Consider the following 25959-nt stretch of genomic DNA (forward strand, 5'->3'; position numbering starts at 1 on the left):
GAAGTAAGAAGCTTCTTGATAAATTAGTGCCATGCTCAGAACTGTTTAATCAGGTTTGATACAGCACTGGTAGATTAAAAACTGCCTCCAGGCTCCTTGGTTCTGCCACTTTTCCCAGACAGAACCTCCCACAATTAGCTTGATGGGAGGCTGGTGTCTGTCCACCCTGAAACTCAGGTCCAGGCACCCTTGTCTGCAGAGTGGGTTGTTCATCAGGCAGCATGGTCCTGCTAAGCAACCAAGTAGCTTTAGAGTTAGCTCTTGGCTGCTGTCCTAGCCCAAAGGCTGCATGAATATTTCCCAGTACTCGGGACTGAAACACAACGTGGAGCAGCAGTGCGTGTGTCATCATCTGCACATACCAACATCTGCCCACCACCCCTCCCGGTTCCACGTGCGGCAGATGATGTGCACACCCCTCTCCACGTTTTGTGCCCCATTGCCTCAATCCCCAGCCGCAGTGAAGATATTTGCCTCCAGAAGCCAGTCATATTTTTCTTTAGAGAATGCATTAATTAAAACATTCTGGAGCGTTTTACAAAGCAGATATCTTACCAGTACATGACTTTTACTGAAGCTATTTTCTGTGTTGCCTAAAATACACTGCTGAAGTTAAAAATACATAGGCAAGACTCTGACAAGCAAAGACTCTTGTTTCTTTGTTTAGCTAGTTGGAGAATTCCACAGGCAAGGCACATGAAACAGTAAACTATGGCACAGCACCAAACAATGAAGATCACAGGTGCACAGAAGGTGCAGTTTGTTCAAAAGATCAGCTAGAGCTGAACATAGAGATCTCCAGGAGACATACCAAAATAATACTGATTTACAGGTATGCTTTCTGCTGAAAAACTATTCACTAATGTAATCTTCAGTTGATCTGAAACTTAAAAAAAGCCTGACCCTGTTATAACTCATCAAGCCAAGAAGGATAAATTTGGTCAGAATATATATTTAAATAACTGCATTATTGTTTAGAAAATCATATCATGTTGACTCTTAAAGGCCAACTCTGAGGGTTGATCTTGTTCTAGTTCCTCAGAAAAACAAAAATAGAAAGAATTCTATCCTGAAGATTTTTGTTTGGCTTTACAATTTTCCACCAAATATTTGCACAATAAAAGTCTGCATGTCTTCTGAGTGTAGATATATTTCAGATTATTTAATACTCACAGGGCTTTTCTCAAGCTTTTTAAAAGGTCCCAGTAGTAGTACTGTTTCATCCTGTCCATTGTCCTTGACTGTTTTTCTTTGTTTCAAATATACATTGATGTTTTTGTATTAGAATTGTGTCCTCTGATCCTCTCAGCTGCCATTGAAAATGAACGTGATCTAGCAGGCAGAAGGCATTAGGTGTAGATGTAGTTCTGTTGAGAACAGTGTAAGAACACAGGTAAGCCAAATTTATTATTATTTATTTTTCAGAATCAGGCTTTGCTGGATCCCAGTAGGTGACAGGATCTAACAACAAAATAATTTAAATTTAGATTACATCAACTGGTTGTCAATTTGGTCTTGTTAACCACAGGACATCCAAATTAGAGACAAATCCTAAAGCTCTTCTTGAACTATAGGGACCACTTTAAATCCCAATGCAAGATTTCTTTTCAAAAGACTCTTGAGGTTCTGGGTTACATGTAATGTTCAGGAAAATAGTTTATTTGAAAAACATCTTAATTTTCTCTTCAGAGTTCTGTTTGAAAAGTTAATGCTTCAAAAATTGAATAAAATACACACTAGATTTCTAGAGGTAATAGTGTTTCTTTAGAGGTGTTTTCAGAAGACGTCTGGAGAGAGCAATACTGTGTTTACTTCTGCTTGATTAATTATTGATGATGAAAGAAATAACTAAATCACTCCTGAGTAAAGTGGCCAACAATTCTTATGCAGGTAAATAAGGACAAGAAAAAGGTAATCATATATGTCAGTCTGAGTCACACGCTAGCTTAGAAACATTTGTGCAGTGTGTTAGGCATATTTGGGTACAAAAGAGTAGCTCACAAGTCCTAAGTGGAGACTGTATCACTGATTCTGAGGACTGCTGAAGCTTCAGAAAGGGTGAGGAGCTTGGGTACTGTCAGCTCGATGCTGTAGGTTAACGTGAGATCTCAACAAGTTTAGCCTCATAAAAGGGTAATTTTGTTTACAATCTTTCTATACAACACTATGAATGCATTCTCGTGCATTTAGTATGTTCCTGTATTTTATGAATGCTGGTGAAATCAAAGGGTGCTCATCTGGAGGTTAAAATAATAGGAACAGATCACCAGAAGCTAAAACCAGAAAGCTTAAAATTAAAAGTTAACAATACACTTTCAGTTCTGAGCATGATTCTCCTCCCCAGATAAATTATCAAGGATAATGTCTAAATAAGGACTTCATGATAGAAGTCCATAGGGAGAAGCTAGTCATGAGCTGAATATTGTCACAAAAAAAAATTGTGTCAATTGACAGGAAAAAAGCCACGACACTGCACTTCAGCCAGGAGATTTGGAATCAAAGAAGGTTTCTGAAATCAGTGGAGGCTGCTTGGGAACAGAGCCTGGTAAGATCACACTGTTACTTCTGACTTTTTTCTGGATGATACATATTATCTGGAATTATTTTGTTAAATGGATTAAATGTATTAGCCTCAGATGTGCAAATGGGACTAGATGTTCTGATTTTTCGTTTTGGCCTTGAACACTGTGTTTGCAAATAACTTGGGAATTACTTTAGTAATCAGAAGTAGAGTATGTGGAGTGGTAGGATAGAGCTCTGCTGTGAGAACCCCATTTGAAACATAAGCTGTGGGCAAACTACTGCTGACATAAAATTCCTATTAGCCTAGGGTTATGGAACATTTCTGTATTATATTACAAAAAATGTATATAATCTTTGACTTTTAGTTTTAAATGCAACATTACTTCAAGTAAAGTAATTACCAGACTTTTAAATTGAATTATGTCCCTGCTCCACAGTTTAAGTATTGGAATAAACAACTTACATGTTAGTAAATATCCACTGGGATTTGTGTTTAATGGAATGAGACAGTTGAAAGGAAATACTTCAAAAGAAACACTTGCAAAAACACTTCAGACTTTGTTAAGAAGCAGACTTGGGATCAAGTCCACTTAAAAAGAATACTTGCCAGTTAGTTTTATTTAATGTAATGAAACCCTCTGTGGATTTGAACTATACCTGTTATTTTGCTGTTTGAGTTTTTTTTTCATTCAGCTAGACATAGTGCTGCATCTGTGTATGTAGGTAATTTCAAGTATTTTCCTCAAGTTTATGGAATGAAGCTGGACATGCAGATCCTGAAAGGTCATTTGAAAACTTTTTCTTTCTTTAGAAACTTTTTACAGTAACATTCTATGAGTGTTTGCTTGGCATTTTCATTTTTATGTGAATGTGTGCAACTTTATAGTTTTTTGTGAGAATTTTATTCCTGGAATAGAAGACACAAACCTGAGTTTGTAACTTGAAACTGTAATGTAAGAAATAAGATATTTCAGAAGAAAAGAAAAGAAAGGAAAAGAAAGGAAAAAAAAAAAAGAAAAGAAAAGAAAAGAAAAGAAAAGAAAAGAAAAGAAAAGAAAAGAAAAGAAAAGAAAAGAAAGAAAAGAGAAAAGAAAAGAAAAGAAAAGAAAAGAAAAGAAAAGAAAAGAAAAGAAAAGAAAAGAAAAGAAAAGAAAAGAAAAGAAAAGAAAAGAAAAGAAAAGAAAAGAAAAGAAAAGAAAAGAAAAGAAAAGAAAAGAAAAGAAAAGAAAAGAAAAGAAAAGAAAAGAAAAGAAAAGAAAAGAAAAGAAAAGAAAAGAAAAGAAAAGAAAAGAAAAGAAAAGAAAAGAAAAGAAAAGAAAAGAAAAGAAAAAAGAAAAGAAAAGAAAAGAAAAGAAAAGAAAAGAAAAGAAAAGAAAAGAAAAGAAAAGAAAAGAAAAGAAAAGAAAAGGATTTGCTTTTAAGACTGCAGAACATTTTTTAAGCAGCTGAAATTATGAATTGACAAACATCTGGACTGAAGCCAATCTCTGAAAGACAATGCCAGAATATAATTTTAAAGATCTGATAACCCCAAAACCAGGGGTGTTTTAGACACGGTGACAGAAAACCGGACTGCTAATTCAAAACATACTGCCTATGGTCTGAGAACAGTGCCCCAAACTGCTAACACACAGCAATGCACAGTCAGGTTTCAACATTGTTCTCCATTTCATAAACTCATACAGATTGCTGTAGATGTTTAACTTTTCTCCAGCCTTGATTTGTACAGTTATACATCACTTGGGGTGTTCTATTATTTCAAGGTTTCACACAAGATTTCTTTTTCCAAATTATTTATTGAGTTCCCAAGTAATCTACTGATGTTGAGGAATGGACAGTCTCCATCACATAGCTGTGTGGAAGTGGTATAAGAAAGCAGAACATGTAATTATAAAGTCTGTTCATTCCTGGATATTACGAGATGACCCAAGAATGTTATGTATATACAATCCACATCAAAGAAGAGAGTGGGAAAACTAGATGTGAGCAGGTATGCACTGGTCAGAGTAATTTAGAAAACGCACAGAACTTTAGAACAGTCCTTTTAAAGTAGAGACAAAGACAGAAATAAAGGGAGAGAAGGATGAAAGGCTGAAGTAGTTAGAGCTAGACTAATCTGACACCTGTCTACATAGAAGTGCAGTAAATCTCATCTAACTTCAGTAGACCATACTTTTGACAGCTAGGAAACTACAGGATTGAAAAGTGGAATTTAGAAAAGGATGTGTAAATCTGTACCTCAAGAGATAATAACACTAGCAATTAGAGGAAAGCTCTTGTGTGGAACAGGATTAGCTTTTAAATTCCTCAGTCGAGTGTTGAGTCTTTAATGCATGTTGTAATCACTTGGAGACAAAAGATAGGAATACAGTGATGAAGTTTCCCAGTTCTGCAAAGCAATATCAGAGTGCCGTATGGGAAGAACTTGGTGACCGTGAGAACTGCAGGAATGTAAACAGAATGAAATCCTGTAGTACAAAAAGCAAATCCAATGGAATGGAATGCAAGGACTGAGGCGGGCTAGTAACAAAAAAGACAGTTTCAGCCAATAGCTCATTAGTTGGAAACAAGAGCAAATTGCTTTGGCAAGTACTGTCATAGGAGCTTTGGCCTGCCTTAGCTGAATTCTTTCTAGAAGAAATAGACAAGCGTTAATGATGTTAGGCAGAATTCTAGTGAACACATTACAATTATTTGTGATGTTCTACTGATTCATATACAAGAAACATAAATTAAAATTGGATCAGATGCAAAGAAAGTCTCTGTTCTTACTATCCTAGTAGCCTTTCTTACAAGAAGTTACCTCAAAAACAATCTGTTTACTGTAGCAAGGAATAAAATCATAGAATCACAGAATTATTTGCATGGGAAGGGACCTTTAAAGATCATCCCAGTTCCAAGTCTCCTTTCTATGGTCAGGGACTTCAACATCCCAACTATTTGCTGTGAGAGGGGATACTCTCCACAACATGTTGTATGGTGGAGGAGGGATGCCAAGGGGAGGCTGTAACACTAAGGACAGACAAGATAACAAAACGCAAAACTCTAAACTGTCTGAGCCACATGAACAAGTAGATGTAAAATAGAAAATAAACTTCAGTGGGAAGTTGGAAGATAGTTATTTTCTGTTAAAGTAATTAAAGGCTGGATCACCTCCCACTAAGAACAGCGAGAGCCTCAGAAGTAGCTGCTTTTAAAATGTGTCTTGATTAGTTCATTAACAAGCTTATGCAATATCATTATTCATAATAGCAAGTGGCTTGGCTGAATCAGGTGGTTTCTTCCAGCCTTTTCTTCCAGTTCTTGCCTCCCCGAGGGTGGATCTGTAGAGATGTCTGTGGATGACAGATTGATGAAATATTACACATCTCCCTTAACTCAAAAAATATTTTTTTTAAGACTGAACCATGATACTAGTGTCACATCTTTGGAATGTCAGGTTCAGCTATTATTTCAGTTGCAGCACTCATTTTCATTGCAAGTCTAGGCAGTGGCCAGAGCTGGTTCATGTATGTAGGGGCACTGGATTTTCTCACTCTTGAGCTTTTGACATACCAGTGAAGAATATGAAAGGCTTCAGTGTGCCTTTGTGAAGCTGAGTTGCTGCCTGTGGAGGGATGAAAGTGCTTTCTGGGAGCTGGGGAGGTCGTGATCCCCTCAAGCACTGTGGATGTGATGATCAGGCAGCACTGGCAGGACAGGTCTGGCTAGTGTTCCCACAGTTCCTTTCCTGACTGTCTTTCCCAACATGTGCAAGTGAAAGGAGTTGCTTGGGAAAAAATGGGAGGTAAGGGAAAAGATGATAGAGTACAATCTCAGCTTTCAGAGTCTCTGTTGCCCATGTTAGTGGTAACTGAGTTTATAAAGCCCGATTTTGTTGACCTTCTGCTTAGATGAGTACAGGTTACCACGCTGGTAAGTGGGGCAGTTGCCTTGAACTTGCACTATTCTTTTAATGCAGTATTGTTTTTCTTTCATGTGTATAACCCTGCTAATGGTATTGGGAGCTCTGCTTAGGAAGCATGCATGTACAGCTGCCAAACTAAACAGAAAACTATGCTATATGTGTTTCTGGAGTCCAGCTCTCTACAATGGAGATACATTTTGCACATTGTTTTTTTTGTTTCTTACCATTTTTTTAATCAGGCATCCAATAATATATTTCTGTGTCCAACATTGTGGAAATCTGCAATGTGCACTTGAGTGGGAGTAGTTCTTACATAAACACTTCTTGTGTTTATGCACTTCCCACAGACCTCTTGGAACCCTTGTGTAATAATTTTCTTCAATAAAGAGAACTTACAAACATTCATCATCAAAACATAGTGAGATTCTCTAGTTTGGTGGGTCAGACATCTTGCCTGGTTTCTGCAGAGTGCAATTTGAAATTTTTTGGCATTGGCAAATTCAGGAAGGGTTGGGCTGGGTGAGGGTATCAGGTCTGGCTGGGATGGAGTTAAATTTTTTTGCCTATAGCAGTCCTCATAGTGCTGTGCTTTGTATTTGTAGCTAGAAAGGTGGCAATAAGACACCAGAGTTTTGGGTGCGGCTGAGCAGTGCTTGCAACAGCATCAAGGCCATCTCTCCAACATGCCCCCTCCAAAGGACAGTAGTCTGGGGGTGGTCAAGAGGCTGTGAGGGGGCAGAGCCAGAATAGCTGAATCAAGCTGAACAAAGGGATGTTCCATACCATATGACATCTGCTCAGCAATAAAAGCTAAGAGAAAGGAGAAGAGGAGGTCATTCTTATGTTGTTGAAGTCATTCTTATGACACTTTTCTTCTGGAGCAACCTCTACGTATACTGAGAACCTACTTCTCAGGAGGTGGCTGGACATGGCTTGCTGATGGGAAGTAAAGAATGAATTGTTTTGTTTTCCTTTGCTTCCATGTGCAGCTTTAATTGTCAGACTTATTTATCTAGAAAGCCTGGTAGATGTAGATTTATGCTTACTATTAAAGTAGCCGAACTATTATGTCTCTGTTGTATCCCTTAATGAACTCTTAGAGAAATGTAGCATAGCACTCTTTGATTTTACAGTCATCAGTCATGGCCATAACTTTTTAGAACTGTGTTTGCTGCTGCAGCTGAGTTAAGCCAGTGAATGCTTCTGTGAAAGGGCAGGTCCTGCTCACCGACTCCTCACTTCTCTCCTTTATTGCTGCCTACTAATGAGCACTAACTCCTTTGCACCCTCTTTGGTGCTCACTGGAGCCCTTGTGAAGCTGATGTAACTTGCTAACCTGACCATTTTTTTGTCAAGGTAGGTGTTTGTCACTTCGGCATTCAGCAGACACATGGAGAAGTGGGAGCATGTGTTGAGGAGCAAGGAGGGTGAGGGAAGTGAGACTTCACTGATCCATTCAGACATAGTGTCAAAATGCCCCAGCTGCAGTCTCAAACACATGCTACGCTGCCCAGCAAGGAACTAAGCAGAAACAAAAGTCTGTGTTGATGTGGTGTATTCATCATTTGTGCAAGGGCTCAGCCCCGCAGTGCCAAAATAAACCTAGTGACTGTAGCCAGGTTCAGCTGTGAGCCCAGATGGCCAGACAAGTCCATAGAGATGAGGCAGGTCAGGGATCAAGCCAGGAGCTCAAGTTCGAGGCTCAGGGTCAGCATCCCAATCAGTGGGGTGCCTGTACCAGCAGCACCACTGCACCCTGCAGCAGCAGAGCTCAGGGGCCAAGGATGAGGCCCTCAGCTTAAAAGCCACTGCAGAGCAAAATGGGCAAGAGCACCCACCGAGGCTTCTTAGCTGAGCTTCCTGGAAGGGCTATCTTCAAACCCAGACTTCTGCACCATTATTGAAGAAGACTCTGAGCCCAGATAACCAAACCCCCAGCCCAGGGGAAGGTATGAGGACTGTGCTCAGAGGTCTGGCAGCTTTATAGAAACATGCATCTGCTCAGAGCTAGATCTGAAGTGAAGGAATAAAAATTTTGGTTGGGGGAGGAGGAAGGAAGTGTGAAAAACTTTCTATCTTCCAGTGCCTGCAGTATCTGATTTTTATGTTCTCCCTTATGTAGATAGAGAATCAAGCCATACTGTACCTCTAAACACCATTTGCTTTCTCCAGAAACAGGACTATGTGTTTGGAAAAGGATAGACATTTTCTTACAGTTGGATTTACCCAAGGCATAGGGACCATAACATCATTTATGGTATCTACTCTCACACACAATGAATGGAAAATGCCTGTGGATGAGCTGCACTGTACATTTGCAGTAGGAAGTCTTGTGCTCTGCTTTATATAAGAAAGCTAGACTATAAGATTCTGAATCTTCACTTTCACATATTCATTAACCGGCCGTAAACAAACACTACAGATTTTTTAGATTTTTTTACAGATTTAGCTGTTCATGTGGGACTGTGGTTCTAAGTCAGACTTGTAAAGTCTTTAAAAAATCAAATCTATAAACCAAAAACACACATATCTTTGATAAGTTCTTGTTCCATCCATCACTCATATACATGCAAATTACATGGTTGATAAAAGATGATTAATTCAATGCAACATTTAAAGAAAAATCTTGTCTAAAACCATCTTACGTTTAAAATGTTCTGTCCTACAAGACGAATGTATTTGTCATCATGATACAATGGAATTATTCTCTTAAGTAAATTGAAATAATATACTTGATCTTCTGAAATGTCTTTGGGTGATCAGAGCTCTCTGCTGACTGAATTTTACAGATTTCCTTATATTTATTGTGCTTTAACGTATTAAAACTGTATTTGGTCCACACTAAGTAAGAATAGTTTTTAAATCCCGCTGTTGTCACTTAGTAAAAAATGATGTGTCTGTCCATCACCAGTCTCAACCTTAGAGAATAGCACTAATGTAATTCTTCCTTCACGTTGCTTGCAGTCCTGTGTTCAGTATGATTGTGTCCAGAACAACATTTTGTTCTAGTATCAAAGAAGTCAGTTAAGGCTAGATTATGATGGGAGAACAAAAAGGTTACACTTGAGTCATTTGTAGCAGTCTACATGTGTAGCTGATTATCTTTCTTCACTACAGTTAGAAAAGACCTGATGTTTCTGTTGGATGATCATAAAATCAATGTCTATAAGGAAAAGCATTCTGGAGGTTTTTGTTTGGTTGGGTTTTTTGTTTGGTTTTTTTTTTCAAAGTTTATAAAATGTTTTTCTCTTTGAAAATTATATTTAACTAGAAATTATATGTAACTGTGTGTAGCTCAAGGAAGTACCCTTTTCTATATACTTTGCTGTACAAACTGGGATCTTGCTGCTTTAGTTAGTCAGTTCTATTGAAAGATTTTATCACCTGCTAGAGGTAGAACAGTGAAACTAGATTATTAGTGAATGTTTTACCTTGATCAGACATTTTAAGGGTAATTTAAAACATAGGTCCACTTTTCTGTTGTGCTTCTAAAGATGAAAACGTATTTATCTTTAAATTCACTGTCCCTTTAAGTAAGATTCGAATGTGTGGGCAAATGTATCTTTTGATGTTCTGAGTTTTCTACGATTCCTGTTTGTGCAAAACTTTTATTTGCAAGACCTGAGGATGGTGAAGATTTCTGCCCTGATTTCCACAGTAACACCTCCAATGAGAGGTATGCTAACCTCTAAGTCTTTTTCTACAGTCTTCTTTTTGTTCCTATTCCCCTTCATGTAACACTCAAAGGTTTCTCATCATAGTCTTTAGTTGTGTAACTCAACTCACTCCAGTCTACAGTGATGAAATAACTTCTTCTCAGTTCAAAGTCCTTTTTTCAGTTAGGGTAGAAAACTTCAAAATACGAAACATCTTTCAAATCTTTATAAACTAAAGCAAATCTCTGTGATGATCAAGCATGATCAAGACCAGATTTATTCTGTAATACAGTAGTAACAAGGAAAGGGCACTTTCTGAAGGAAAAAAAAAAAAAAAAAAAAAGTCCCTTTCTAAAGCAATTGCAAATATCTACTCTTTGCTGCAGTCTTCTAAATGCACAATCAGATTGGCATGACCTTAACAGCAACTGACCCTTGCCGTGTATGCAACTATTGTCCTTTCTGTGTGTAGGCATGAACTGTTCCAATTTCCAGTTTTATTATGTCAGGAAAAGAGGGTGATACATAGAGGACTGCTAAACAATTATCTACAAGGAAAGCTGTAACTTTATGAATATTTCATATGCTTAGCCCTTGAAGTGCAATTATTACATATCAGGCTTTAAGAATTCATTGTGAGTGAGCATTCATCAAGTTCTACAGGAGCTGTGAGAATAAACCTTCACAATTGAGTGTGTTCTGAAATTAACACCTTCCAAACAAGCATATGAGAATCAGGTTTAATTTATAGTAAGGCATTTCCTGGATTCTGGCAGAGTGACAGTTTTGTAGCCAAATCTGGGAATAAAATAAGAAAAAAGAGTACTGAACAAACAAACAAACAAAAAAAACACCTACCTTTTTTTTTTTTTTTAATTAAGAAATGGAGAAAGTCTACTTGTCAGGCACCATTCTCACTGGAACATGCATTCCCTGTCTCTCAGGGAGTTATGGGACTTAAAGGAAACAAGAGGATTTTTTAGAATGAGGCAATCCAAGATATAATGCATTGCTGTGAAGAAGCTACCTAGTCATCGCTCACCAAAACCATTGCTTTTAGACAATGCAGATGCCTAAAAGGAAAAGCTGAAGCCATGGAAAGACTTACTAACATTTTCCTTGAAATCAAAATATCCTCCTCTACTTGAGCAGTTTTTGTTAACCTGATAACACTGGTTTGGGTTTTATTTTGTCAACAGAGTTTTCTTTTGGTTAACCCACGCTGCTATGTAACCATTTTGATATACTTGCTTGTTTTTGATACATACTCATTTTGGAGAAATGCCTTGATAATAACATTTGCTATCCCAATAACTCAGGAGTTGAATTTGTTGATTAAATCCTTCTCTATCAAAATCTCTTCAGTAATCACTACTGCACATCTTTGCAAAATGTTGTGTCTGGGTTTCCTTAAGGAAAGCCTCATCCCACAGAGCCTAGAACCTGCTCCTTGTGTTTAGTAACAAACACCTCCTTCCTTTCCAAATAGCCCAGTCAGGGCTTATGTATTTCTCTCTCTGTTGCCTGACCTCCCAGTGCTAATGCTGGTGATTAATGGTTATTGAGGCAACTTCTTCATCCCTTGGTATTCATCAGCTCTGTCCAAACAGGATGTTGTGGTTTAACCCCAGCCAGCAACTAATTCCCACACAGCCACTTGCCCACCACCCCCTGGTGGGATGGGGGGAGAATTGGAAGAGGAAAAGTGAGAGAAGTCATGAACTGAGATAAAGACAGTTAAATAGGTGAAGCAAAAGCTGTCCTAGAAACCTTGCATTACTGCTGGCAAGATCCCCATAGCACTTGCCTCCCTTGGACTAGATGTGCTTCATAATGTCAGCACGTAAACCTGTTGGATCGGGTGGCCTATTTACTGCCTTAGATGCCTACATTTGATATTGTTGTGTCAGTTTGCTGTCAAAAAGCTGATACATGTGAAACTGGAGAAGGACAAGATGCAGGCTGGATAAATGCAAGGTCAGGCAGTTTCGATATTTCTGTAGTTCTGAGACCGTATTGCTCAGCCATGCAAAAACTACTCCCTGTCTAGTTCACAGAAGACACAGAGTCTTGAGATTTTAAATCTTTTCCTTTCACCCCTTGCAAACTCTTCTTCTTTCATCTTACTCTTCATCCCTGTATTTTCATAGCTAATACAGCAAAGAGCTTGAGCCAGCCACCCAGCCAGAACAGGCTTTGCTGCCCTAACATCAGAAGTATTAGTGGACAAATTGAGTGTAGATGTCAAGGTACTGGGGGGCTGCAGGGGTGGCCTGAGGTCAGGGGCTACCCTGTGCCAGAAAAAGCTGGTTCCAGCTGGCTTCATGTTGGAGCCACCACAGGACACAGCTGAGATCATCAGCAAAGCTGGTGACACCTCTGTGGAAACATATTTAAGAAGGTGTAAAATGTTGCATGACAGTGTGAGGAGTGAGGAAAAAAAGTATGAGAAACAACAGAGTGAGCATGAGGGGCAGAGAAGAAGGGAGGAGGTGCTCTGGGCATCAGAGCAAGTACCCTTGCAGCCTGTGGAAGAGACCGTGGTGGGGCAGATACCTACGCTGCAGCCGGTGCAGAACCCCACATAGGAGCAGGTTCTCCTGGCAGGAGCTGTGGCCCTTGGAGGACACACACAACAGCACTTTTTTTTCTTTTCCTTTGTGTATGAGCTCAGAAAATGCTCTGTCCAAGGCACAGTCTAGTGGAGTACACAGGACATTTGGCTTCCATTAGCTTGTGCCAGCAGGGTTCTTTCTTTTTTTTCTTTTTTTCTCCTATAAGTTTTTTTATTGCTGCCCAAGCTTTTCCTCCTTGTATGTTGCTTTTTTGTTGAGGGCAAATGAGCAGCTTCCTTCAGAGCTGACACTCAGTGGAGACTCGAGAGTTACATCTGTATTTCCCCTTTTTCAATCCTTACATTGTGTAATCTAGTTCTGCTGCCTTGTACTTTCTTCTTCTGCTATGCAATTTGTGCTGTCCTCTCTTCTGCAAGACACTGCAGACCTGCCTTAAATTCAGCTCACAATGCACTCACCCAAGGCTAGAACTCACTTTGCTGAGCAATATGAAAACAGTGATTGAGTGAAGAGATGTTGCCTGCAGCCTTGAATGCCTCAGGAGAAAATATGGCATGATATGACAGGGTCCTGAGCCTCCATCTGAAATAATTCTTTGGAAAAATCATGGTGCACAGCTGCCAGTCCTTGTAATTCTGCATTTGGCCAGAGCATCTCTGACAGACTTGCATGTGTCTACTTGACAGCACACGTGGTTTTCTCAGTGGCTCAAAGCACATTCAGCAAGGATTGCAGTGGAGACTTTTCTGTAAGAGCATAACTAGGCAGGGGATTGAGCTTCTGTCCTGTGCCCCATCTTTTGTGGCATCCTCAGGGACTCCTTCCAGAGCCATGATCTCATGCCCTGTCTTGGTATCTTTGTCCTCTCTATTTCGTGATAAAAAACTGACTCACTGGAGCTTTGCTCCTTGTCATGCTTGGTTAAAATTTGTCAGATCCTTCCAGAGAGAAGGGCATTTCTTTTTATGTGAGCCAACTAGCAGACTGGGTGGAGGCCAATAAGATCAACAGCTTAAGTATTCCTTGCCAGAAGGAGGAAGGGGTGTCCCAGCTGGATGGATTTAGCTGGTAATTGTATCTCATTGTTTCTGAATTGTAAACCTAGATGAGTTGATGGCTAGGAAAGATTTTGCTGGAACAGTAGTGTGCCATGGATAGAAGGACACCAATAGCAGTGTGAATATAAGTTTTACCACTGTCCTCTGAGGTGATGTCTGCAGAGTGTCTTGAAGGCCCTCTTTATTCTTATCCATCACATTATGGTGATGAATTCATGCGCAGTTACAGGCTCTGTAGATCTCCCCAAAGTGAGGAGCTCTAACAAGAGTTCTTCCTCTCCACTCCTTTTCCACAGTGATAGTTCCTATACTTTTGCCTTACACTTTTGTCAGCCCATTTGTGGTGTATAGGCAGTCATGTCCGTGACAGGAAGAGGCTTCACTGTTTGGTGCTCTCAGGGAGTGTCTTAAATGTGCAGAAACTTGTCTGTCTTCTGAATGACTACCAGAAATCCTCTGGTAGTTACATGTAGAAAAAGACTGGGCATCCTCCATTGCTTACAGAATTTCTCCTCTTGCTGGCAGGACAAAATGTTCTCTTTTTACATAATTATGAAACTCTTGTGTTTATACATAAGCAAAGAATTATATCCTTTTTGACAATGAGCAGCAGGCCTATCCACTCTATAGATTGTTTTACTGCTCTTTCTTATTTTTTTCTGAAATCAACCTTATTCAGTCCCTCCACAAGCTTCCATTTTAGCTTCACAGACTTATGTCATTAATCTTTCTGCTGTGGTCTGGAAAACATCCCGAGACTCATTCCCAGATGTTTTCTGCACTTTCTTGTCCAAAATGTGCACCCTGTTGGTGAATCTAAAAAGTTTAACCCAGTCATGGGTACTTTTTTCCACAGTGACATTATAAACTGCGTGTTTTCCAGGTCACTTACAAACTCAGTGCATAAATAGCTTCAGTAAATTAGGAAATACACCAATTTGAAATTTGCCAATTTGCTCAATCTATCCGTCACCAACAGTACCACCACACAAGCCCATACTGGTTTTGTTTTCATATTAGTTTGTGCGTCTGCAGCCAGTAGGAGAGATAATTAGTTTGCATTGAAGGATCAAGACTACTTTTAATGAAGCCACATGTGTTTGCTGAGGAGGTCCACTGGAGCAAGGTCATGGCCCCCATTTTGAAAACCTCTCAAGCTTTCATTCAGAGAGTAGCTGTTTTGCTGTGCACAACATGAGGTCTACAAGATTACTGCATGCCATGGTGTGGGCCACAAACATTCACTTCTTCAAAGTCTTAAGTAAAAGGTCTTAAGTTGTTTGTCCGTGATCTAGGAACATGTTCTGCTGGCGACTGGACCCTGAGAACTGCTGATACTATGAGTTAAAAAAGAAAGACTCTTGTATTTTTAAATACTTGAATCTTATTTGTGCTGCTTATTATTTTGATTCACATCCCTGGACCTTCAGAACAATGGAAACTGTTTTAGAGTGCTTTAAGACATCCTCATCTCCTCCATCACAGCACCTCTGCTTGCTTAATGGCTTTTAGAAAGCTGTATGTTCCAACTAATGTGTAAATGATATATGCTATTCCATCTTTTTGGTTGCTGTAGCAACATCACACTAAACTACACATTAGTCAGTAGTCCAGGCCAGAAACTATCTTGTTTCTGAAGCATGGTTTGCACATTACAAAGACTATAAGAAACAAATGCTGAAACAGATAATTGACTATAGAAGCAGCTACAGCTGAAGACTGTGCATAAGAAAGCATTATACTGATTTGGTTTAGAACTGAATCTATATATTAAGCTCCATACATAATTCTGTCAAATTTCTGTCACCTCCTTTTGGTCAATGCCAGTTCAGTACATACAGCAATTTTTATATCCAAGCAAGGAGGAAATACTGGAAGAATCTCATCAAAGAACTCTTACTAGTCTATATCTAATTGCTACAGAAAAATAAAATAAAGAATACAACTTCAGAGAAAGTCTCAAAAATAGTCAAACAATGAAAATTGTTGTGCACTTGATTCCTAGTCTCTACCTTTGTTTCTGTGCTCATCCTTTTGCTGCCTCTGCCTGCTGAGTTCAGCATTACTCTGCCTCAAGGAGCAAACCATCAGAGCTCCAAGTCTTTCACTGAGAGGACTGAAATGTTAATGGTAGGGTTACTTGTTCCTCTTTGCTAGGGGGAATATGATATTGGTGCTCATGGTTTCTTCATCCTTTTCTTGAGAATATACTTTGAGCCATTTTTATATGGCTCAGAGGGTCCCACTCCAGCAATCCCCAAATTGCCCAAAAACTAGGTGCCTCTGTGTCTGCTGGCAGTTCCCCAGCCCAGCAGAGGGTAAGACCAGAAATTTGTCCCAGCTCCACCAAGTCTAACCCAACAAAGGTGACACAATATCTGGCCAGTCACGGGTTAAGGTGTAGCTGCTTCTGCCAGCTCCAGGCAGCTTAACAGATAAATAACAGCTCCCAGCAATGGGGGGAGGGGAGACAAGTGCTCTGCCTCAGGTACTAGTATAATCAAGCAGAAAATAAGAGGATTACTATTTAAATTATTGTTTGGAATGTCGGAGAGTTGCCAGGTACCAATTAATTTGCTTCAGGCAAGATCGTAAAGAATTTTTTGCTAGATTTAATAATGAATATGCTACTGATATTAAAAATAAGAACTAGCAAGTTGGAGATGATTGCAAGCTTGTGGAAGAAACAGATAGAAGTTACAGCACAAAGCACCATATGTGTCTAGCTGAGTATGTTACCTTCAGCTAGGAATAATCTTCTGTACTATCTCCTGTCAGATTTCCAGATGTCTGTAGGTACCTTGTGTGGCACTTCAGCAAATTAAAAACATATAAATCCATTATTTGCAAAATATATCAGCTTCTTGTATTTTGATTTTGAAAGTTCTCTAGGTGTTTAAGTTTAGGCTGTGACACTGGCATAGCTAGAAAGACAGGCACTGTTCAGCATGCTGAAAACATGCCTAATTCATACCAATAGTATAGCTCCTGTTTTCCCACTTATGAAATACATTCCTAATGTAGGAGTGTTCCTGCCCCAAAGTAGTTTCTTAGCATATTCTTAAGGTTTGCAGATCAGACCTTGGGTCCTATTTGCAAAAGTGTAACTATAACAGAGAATGATTTTCCTCCCTCACATACCAGACTCCTTGAGCTCTTCCAGTGGCAGACCCAACTGTCTCGCCAGCCTGTTGCTAGAAGCCATGGAATCATAGAATTCCAAGTTGGAAGGGACAACAAGGATCATCTGGTCCAACCATTCTAGGTAGGAATACTGTTAAGATGACATGGCCCAGCACCTTGTCCAGCTGAGTCTTAAAATGTCCAATGTAGGGGAATCCACCACTTCCCTTGGGAGATTATTTCAGTGTTTGATTATATCTAATCAGGATCTCTCCAGGAGCAACTCGTGCCCATTACCCTTCCTTTTTTCAATCTGACTCCTTGTAAACAGGGAATCTCCATCTTCCTGGCAGCCACCCTTTTAAGTACTGGAACATGGTAATAAGTTCTCTCTGAAGCCTTCTCTTCTCAAGGCTGAACAAGCTCATTCCTCTCAGCCTCTCCTCATATGGCAGGTCCTCCAGTCCTCTGATCATCCTTGGGACCCTTCTCTGGACCCTCTCCATCCTGTCCACATCCTTTTGGTAGAGCAGGGACCAAAACTGAACACAATACTCCAGGTGTGGTCAGACAAGCACTGAGTAGAGCAGGATGATGACTTCTTTATCTCTGCTGGTGATGCCCTGGTTGATGCAGCCCAGCATCCTGTTGGCTTTCTTTGGCCCTGCAGAGCACTGGTCACTCATGTTGAGCCTGTTATCCACCAAGACCCCCAGCTCCCTTTCCATGGGGCTGCTCTCCAGCCAGTTGGATCCCAGTCTGAACTGCACTTCTGGGTTATGTGTTCCCAGATGGAAGGACCTTACAATTCTCCCCATTGAACTTCATTAAGTTTCTGCTACCCCACTTCTCCAGTCTGTCCAGGTCATCCTGGAGGGTGATTCTCCCTTCTGGAGTTTCTGCTTCCCCAGCCAACTTGGTGTCACTGTAAATTTCATCAGGGTGCACTTGATCCCAACATCCACATCACTTATGAAAATGTTGAACAGCATTCTGGAGCTCTTCCTCTGCTTTTCATAACCTATAATACAATGGAACAAAATCAACAATTGGGGCCTAAAGTCCACAAAACTATTGAACAAGTGGAAACTGAAATTTATTCTCCAGGCCCAAACCTAATTAATATCTCTTCTCCTCAAGAGTGTGCAAGATTTGCTTTGTCAGCCAACAAAAACTCTTTGTCTCATTGGTATTTAAGAATTGCTTGTATTAATTGAAGTTCAGTTACATATTCTGTGTCAGTAGGTCCTAGTTCATCTCGTATTTATAACCTTGTTTAGATAAAACCAAGTGTAACAGGATACTGATAGAGATTTTCCAAGGATTTTAGGAAGATAAGGCATCCCTTGACTCAAGTATTTTTCTCTAATAATGCTTCCTTTATTTTTAATTAACCTTTTTTTCTCTTCACAGCTTTCCCACATTTTTTTATCTTCTATATGCCAGCTGTCTCTGTAGAAAACACAAATGGTTGAAAGTTGGTCTGTCATGATAATAAAACACAAATACGTTATTGCAAGCTTATTTCTTCATGGATGTTTTATGTGATACTGAGCTTGGCAAATGTCTAGAATCAGGGCTGAAATACTTTCTGCATTAAAACAGTGTGCCTCTGCATTAAAATAGTCTTCAGGGATTTTCTGAGAAAAAACAGATTTAGCTGAATGGATCAATGTGTTTGTGACTGAGTCACAGATTGTAATATAAAACTTACAGGAAATCTTTTGGAAATCAAAAACCCCAACAATTATTCACATTCCACTTTTTGACAGAAGATTTTTCAGCCCTGTGCTTTAGGCAGCAATCTTCTTTTCTGTTGTGGGATGGGCTGATGGTTTGCACTTACAGCACAGAATTCTCTGCTGTGGAGACTCCCATTTTCATGGCATTTTTATGCTACAGTCAATCTCAGTTCAAGTATGCTTTTATCTACATATCCTTTCTAAAAGTCTTTCCTAACTTATTTTTCTTGACATTTTTCCTCAGAGCTTCCTTAATTTGATCTGCTGATTTGCTTTCAGCTTTGTGTGTGTCTACGTGGTCTTTCTTAGCCAATAGGGCATTAGAATAACCAAGACAACCTGGTAGTTTCTTCTCGTTCTTACCTTGTTGATTTGCATTGTCCTGTGACGGAGCAGAGGTGTTTGCTGTACTCTAAAGGAGCTCAGATTGGTGAGAGCAGATGGCTGAACATTTTGTGACTGAGTGGGGTTTTGATGCTTTTGTAGAGTCACGGCAGTTAAAGAAAATACTTTCTTTGTTACTTCATGACTGCAGAATTTATTGTAAATGTGCTTTACCATGGTGGTGTACATAAATCTGAGGGTTTCTTTTCCTGGATGTGTAAATCATTAACAGAACAGTATGCATGGTCAGTAGTCAGCTTACTTTTTAAACAAGACGTGCTCATTTTTATCAAGGGCATGTGGTTACAGCAAAGTATAAAATTCAGTAATACCTCATCTCTAGCTGCAAAAATTACATCTGGAATGATGTATTTTATATGTACAGTAATTGTTAAAAATACAAATACTCCTTTTCCTTACAGACAAATCCAGCTACTACAAATCAGCTCATGTATAGAATCTGCTTAAACTAATCTTCTTTTCGTGCTTCACCTTCTTCTCTTGGAGTCAATCCAGTCAGGACCTTTATTTCCTTGACAAGCATTTAAGCATCCTGTCCTCATCCTTGAGGACTATATTGTCTCACTGTGGTTACTCATGCAACCCCTCCCTAAACTGTGGCTCCACGCTCCCCTCTCTTGTGCTGTTATATGTCAAACGAAGTAATTGTTGAGTGCCTGTTTCTACCAGATGTGTTTAGGTCAACATAAACTTTGTTTTTCCTCTTTTGTTCCTCAGTATAAAAAACACTTGAGTGACAAGTTAATACTTGGTCTGGCTGGGACAGGCAGTGAAGGCTTGAATTTATAATCTTGAGGTTTGTGATATTCAAGTGTATTTCTTTCACAGAGACTTTTATAAAGGAATCAGCTCCCCTTTGCTTGGCTTCCAATAATACTTTTATCAACACATTTCTTACACACGGTCTTCCAAATTCCTTCCTAGTTTGTGATTTTCTGTTTGAGCCTTCTTAGTTTGCAAGGCATTATCCATAGAAGTGCATGTTAATCTGAAATATGAAAAGTAGTATGTAAAAATTCAATGTTATATAAACTGGTTTTATCAGTAGCTTGTTTAAGAATATTATGTCATGCAAATAATAATTTGCATTAGTTTATTTTAATCCTTAAAAAAATCTACCTATAGATAATCTTAAAAACAGAATGGAAAAAAGTTAGCAAAGCAAAAATTATTTTAAAGTAAAGGTTATGTTTTTACTTCATCCTTCCTTTTTTGCAGGAAGCTACACAGAATATTTGCCATATAAGCTTTGATGGTGAAGTAATCACTCAAGTTTAATTTTTAAGTGTATTCAATGTATTTCACTCTCTGTGCCCTCACAGAAAATAGAAATAGCAGTAATTTCTGTACAGGTTAAAAAGTGTGAGAGAAATTATGGAGCTATTATGAAATTTAACAAGGGAAATTATAGGGTTTTTTTATTATTGTTTGTATTGATATTACCTCTGTGGCATTGAAATCAGCTGTTTACTCTAAGGGATGTGCAATGTTTCAGCTTGTTTATATAAGTAGTTCCTTATTTACCTGAATAAAGGGAAGCACTTGAAAAATTAAGCCACCTGATGCTACTAGTTCTTCTGAGTCTTTCCAGAAAATGTAGAGTAGACAGATGCAGCCAGAGAATGGAAAGAATATGTAGATACCAGTATTCAAAAGTGAAGCAGGTAGACACGTCAAGAGGAATCCCAAGAAACTACAAGGAGTCAAAGGAATGTTCTACACTAAGTTTGAGTTTGTTAAGCTGTGCGATGAACCCCATAGCTAGAACATGAAACAGTCAGTCATGGGGGAAAAGTTGTTCGTTATATTAAAGGGTCTGATATTTTATTCTAGTTTTGCTCTTTTCATGCCATCTGAGTACAGAAGATGTGTTTCATCTTCTTCTTTGCTCTTTTCATGCCATCTGTGTACAGAAGATGTCCTTGTGCGAAGCTGAAATGGCTTTTCAAGTTGATCTGTCGAAAGAGAGGATCTGTTCTACCTGTTGGGAAGCCTTGCAGGTCAGCAGTGTTCCCAGGAGCATACAGATGGAGGGCTACATTTTGTCAGAGCCCCACCAGCAGCCCCTACACAGGGACTCTCTCACAGGGCTATCAAAGCAGTTGAGGACTGACAGAGATGAAGAACACAAATGTCCAGTGCACTGAGACCCAGCTCAGCAGTCAGGTGCTGGTTGATGAGAAGCTCAACATGATCCAGCAATGTGCACTTGCAGCCCAGAAAGCCACTGTGTCCTGGGCTGCATCAAAAGAAGTGTGGCCAGTAGGTCAAGGGAGTTGATTCTCCCCCTCTACTCTGCTCTCATGAGACCTCATCAGGAGTACTGTGTCCAGCTTTGGAGCCTCCAACATAAGAAAGAAATGGAGCTCCTGGAGAGAGTCCAGAGGAGGGCCATGAAGATGACCAGTGGGCTGGAGCACCTCTTCTGTGAAAACAGGCTGAGAGAGCTGGGGTTGTTTAGCCTGGAGAAGAGGAGGCTCCAGAGAGACCCTAGAGCACTTTCCAGTGCCTGAAGGGGCTACAGGAAAGCTGGGGAGGGGCTTTTTACAAACGTGTAGCAATAGTAGAAAGGGTCATGGCTTTAAACTGAAAGAAGAGAGATTTAGATTAGACATTGGGAAGAAATTCATTAGTGTGAGGGTGGTGAGACAGTGGAATAGGTTGCTCAGAGAAGTTGTGGAAGCCCCCTCCCTGAAAGTGTTCAAAGCCGGGCTGAATGGGGCTTGGAGCAACCTGGTCTAGTAGAAGGTGTGTCTGCTCATGCAGGGGAGGTAGAACTAGATGATCTTCAAAGTCCCTTCCAACCGAAACCATTCTGTGAGTCTGTGATTCATAAGCTGATTCTATTATATACAGATGGCATGAAAAAAAGGGCTTTGCTCTTCCCCTTACAAGTACAATAATCCATCAACATCACCAAGATTTGCAAGGCTTATACCACATAACCCCAAGAAAACAAAACAAAATACACAAAGTGGTAAAGCATATGGGAATCTCAGAACTTTATTGATATTTTCTGTTGCTGAGTAAAGGCAAGGTGGTGCCTTTTCTCTACATATAAAACTGTGTTGTATCCCTTCAATCTCCAACGTTAAATATTTGTTGTCCAGTGATCTAATCTAACAGGCAACAATCTTTCTCTGATAGATTCCACGCTCCTAATGCAGTCAGTTTAGTGAAATACTAATGCTACCCAGTACATTGTCTGTTAATCTGCAGGTGTAGGTTTAAATGAACACCTGCAGAGTATGTCTGTCTGCAGGGAAAGGGACAGTGGCATTAAAAGGAATGGGCTAGATGCAGAGACATGCAGACTATGAAAAATTAGTTCCCACCTATAGTAATTACTTTCATATGAAACACTAGCCAGCTGTTTCTAGCTGATTTATTTTTAATCTTGCCAGGTTTAAGAAGCACTTCTCCCATAAGTGTGAAAGGTTCTTGAACCATTTATTTCTCACATAAATTTGGATAGGTTTTGTTTTAGCTGTGAATTGGCATTTTTTGTGTCAGTTTATTCTGCTGTAATTTTTAGAGTGTTCATGCCAAACTGGCTATAGAGTGCTAATATTATTATACCAGTCAAAATACAAAGTCCTTTTCTGAGCCTATAATGAAATCCCTAATTTCAAGACTTTCATTATCAGCTGTTTTTTCTGAGAGTATGAGAGCCCACAGGCTGGTTTGCATGATTTGTTGAACTCCTGGTACTGTGCACCTTACCTCCCTACTGAGATCATGCAGTTTATTTGTGGCAAAGGAGGTTTCTAACTGCATCCATCCATTCAAGATATGAAGACAGGGATTTTTGTTGTACATTGTTTTCATTTGCTTCTAAGTAGGAGAAAGGGTCACAGGTATCACAGAATTATTATGCAGCTAGTGCATCAGAAAGTCAGCCTAAAATTCAGATATATGCTCCAAGAGTTTTGGATTGCAACCAGAGAGTGACAACAGGACAGCAGCACTATAAATAGAAGGGAAAACACAGGCCTGCATTTTGCTGATGGCAGCCTTCCAGTACCTGTGGGGAGCTTAATGCGGAGCAGGCTCTTGCTGCAGGGGGACATTTACTGAAACAAGAGAGGTTCTAACTCAATATAGGGTAGTATTTGTTGACCATGAGGACAGCCAAGCAGAGGAACACCATGCCCCAGAGAGGTTGTGCAATATTTATTCTAGGAGATTTTCAGGCTACAAATGGATAAGCCCAGAGCAACCCAGTCTGGTCTCATGGGTGAATGCTTTCAGTAGAGGGTGAATTAGTGATCCCCCAATCTCCCAGCCAACCTGAATTATGATTCTGGAATTCTTTGCTGTTCTGCCTAACCTTAATAAGTGCCATGAAATATAGGTGACCCTGCTGGGTCTTTCTACTGTTTTTGCTTTCCATTTTTAGTGCATTTCTTACAAAGTGCTTCCATACAGACACATTGTCCCTTTTCATGTGCAGCATTTCCCGAATTTTGTTATTCCTGTGTGCATGCCACACACAGCTACCTCTGCTGTTTCAATTCTCCACTAGCAGTGTCCCCAGTAAGAAGTAAAATTTCAGTAGCTTGTACTTAACTGTTCTTTTTAGTCTTGGCAATAATATTTACCTGCCACATCTAGCTCAGTATGATTAACACATGCAAGAGAATATGTCAGGCTTCCTACCCACAAACCTTGCGGGGGTGTTTACTACATACTAGGGAGCTCCAAATGTTCACAGTATTTCAGGGAGTTTAAAACAAACATGTTGTGTTTGGTTTTCCACTTTCCTAATTTAAACAGCTGTTGTATGTCAGAGGTAAGGTCAATTTAGCCTTTTTTTTTTCTTCTTCTTCCCTACCTGTGTTCAGGCAAATACTACGGATTTGTTCCTCAAGACAGTTTTTAGAATATTTCTTCTGAATGCAATGTTAAGCAAATACTTGCTTCTGCATGTCTAATTAGACAAACACGGATAGTTGGCTAATTTTAATCTCCAAGAATAGTGACTCCACAAGCTCTCCTATGCAAACTTTCACTATTTAACATGCAGCATGTGACATATCAGTTAAATTGCTGAGTAGTCAATTTCTTTCTAAAAAAACACAAACAACGTTGTTGATTTGTCCCTTTTCCTCCACAAGTGTCTCTCTTCTTCCTCAGCCTCCCTTCCCTTCTGTCTGCACACATGTACAGACATACACACAGCAGGACATGTTAGTTTTCCTTTTATCTCTTCTGTGATTCCCCTGACTACTACAGCATGTCATCTGTATTCTTTCTCTGCAGGGGTCTACTCTTGATCCTTTTTCTTTCTCCCTCCAGGTCAGCATCTTATAGAATAGACAACTTCTGTCTCCTCTGTGGTGATTACCCATGAATCTACATATCCAAACCTTTCCTTTTGCCTTGAATCCAAACAAAAAATCTGGCTTGTCTCTCTGACATCTCTTTGTGAAGTTGTCACCAGCAGAGCAAGCTGGACAGGGCTGGAAGACAGTTCCCAATCAGTCACCCAAATCCTTTGTTTCTCATGTTCTTTCTTGACTAATGTAGAAGCCTGAACCACCCTGCCAGTTGAGCAGCAAATCACTTTCCACATCTGAATTCAGATCCAGGCTGTCTTGCACATTTCTTTGCTTTGCTATTCTAAAATACTGTGTTTCCTGCCCACCAAATCTCTTAATGTTTACATTAAGCAGCCATTCTACAATAAACAGAAAAACTGGGCAAAAAGCAAGCAAACCTCATTCTTTGCCAACCAAGTACCCTAAAAAATAAGCTATAGTCACATTCGGTCCTGGTTATCTTTTTTCTGTCCCTGTAACTCTTGCATTCATAGCCAGAATGGAAACAAGAGGGGTGGAGAACAATTCTAGCTCAGATTACTCCATGCCATAAGAAATAAGAGTATTTAGGATTGAATTTCCCTAAAATGAGACTATAATTTAAGTTATGTCTCCTGCTTTTTAGGCAAATGACCAAACAGGTCTATTTTTATCCAAGTGAGACAACAATCTGCAGTTCTCACTTGGTTTTAAATGCCTATGCCCTATTTGTTCAGGTGGCAACCCTTAAAAAAGAACTCCATGCTCAGAGTGAACAGAAACGCTGTTAAGAGATTTACCAGAAAAATAAAAATAAAATTAAAGTTTCTCTAAAATTACAATTCATTGGAGATTTTTATATGTGAAACTGCTCTTGGATTACCAAGGAAGTGAGGCTAAGTGGTCTCAGCATCTGTAGGCCTCATTCCTTCCAGTATTGTATTATCCTGTTGTCCAGTATAAATCATATTTAGAAGAGAGTAAAATTCCCAAAAATAATAAAAACATACAATTTTCCTGAAAACTCTCAAATTAATGCAAAAGAGAGACTCTTAATTAACATTTATTCCCATGTAAAAGTCAAACTGTGCAGAACTTAGTTAACATTGTGTTCCATTTGGAAAAGCCTGGTTGACCATCAGTACATTTGTGCTGGCCATTCCAGTCAGCTCATATAGAAGCCACCTGATAAGCCTAAGTTTATCTCCATCCCAGCCTCAGCATTTTGGTTTCATGGCAAACGGAGTATCATAGAGAATGTTATGAAGGAGGAAGCTGATATTACCATGGCAAGGTGAAACAAATTATTAGGAAAATCAGACTTCATTATTTTCACTGCTCATAGAAAAACATGAGTTCTTTTCCAGGCTCGTCTCAGCTTTAATACATTGTTTTTGCCATGTTTTAGAGCTTGACTCCCATTGACTCAGTACTGCAAAAGTGTTTCTGAAAGACATTTTGTTTTCACAAAATTACAATCTTGCTAGATTCAAGGGCACGAAGTATAAGCAGTGGCCAATAAATGTTTGATGCAACTGAGGGTATAAGGGACAGGCAATGTCTCTAAGCCTCTCATTACACCCTGGCACTATCAGCATAGGTCAGTAGCATAGAACTATTCAAAAATAATTTTGTTTCATCCCAGCTGTCTGTGGTTCAAACCTCATCT

The 25959-nt window shown here is 39.5% G+C and overlaps 1 protein-coding gene across 1 annotated transcript in view; it reads left to right on the forward strand.

The window, feature by feature from the left end:
* The first annotated feature begins 2480 nt into the window (after positions 1-2480).
* The window catches only part of PRLR (prolactin receptor), a 54738-nt gene continuing 31259 nt past the window's right edge, over positions 2481-25959 (forward strand). Inside the window, exon 1 of the mRNA XM_010008734.1 lies at positions 2481-2545. The gene's annotated coding sequence lies outside the window, so the exon portion shown is untranslated. The remainder of the gene's footprint in view (positions 2546-25959) is intronic.

Source organism: Chaetura pelagica, unplaced genomic scaffold, assembly GCF_000747805.2.
Source record: "Chaetura pelagica isolate M959 unplaced genomic scaffold, ChaPel_1.0 scaffold31, whole genome shotgun sequence".
NCBI lineage: Eukaryota > Metazoa > Chordata > Aves > Apodiformes > Apodidae > Chaetura > Chaetura pelagica.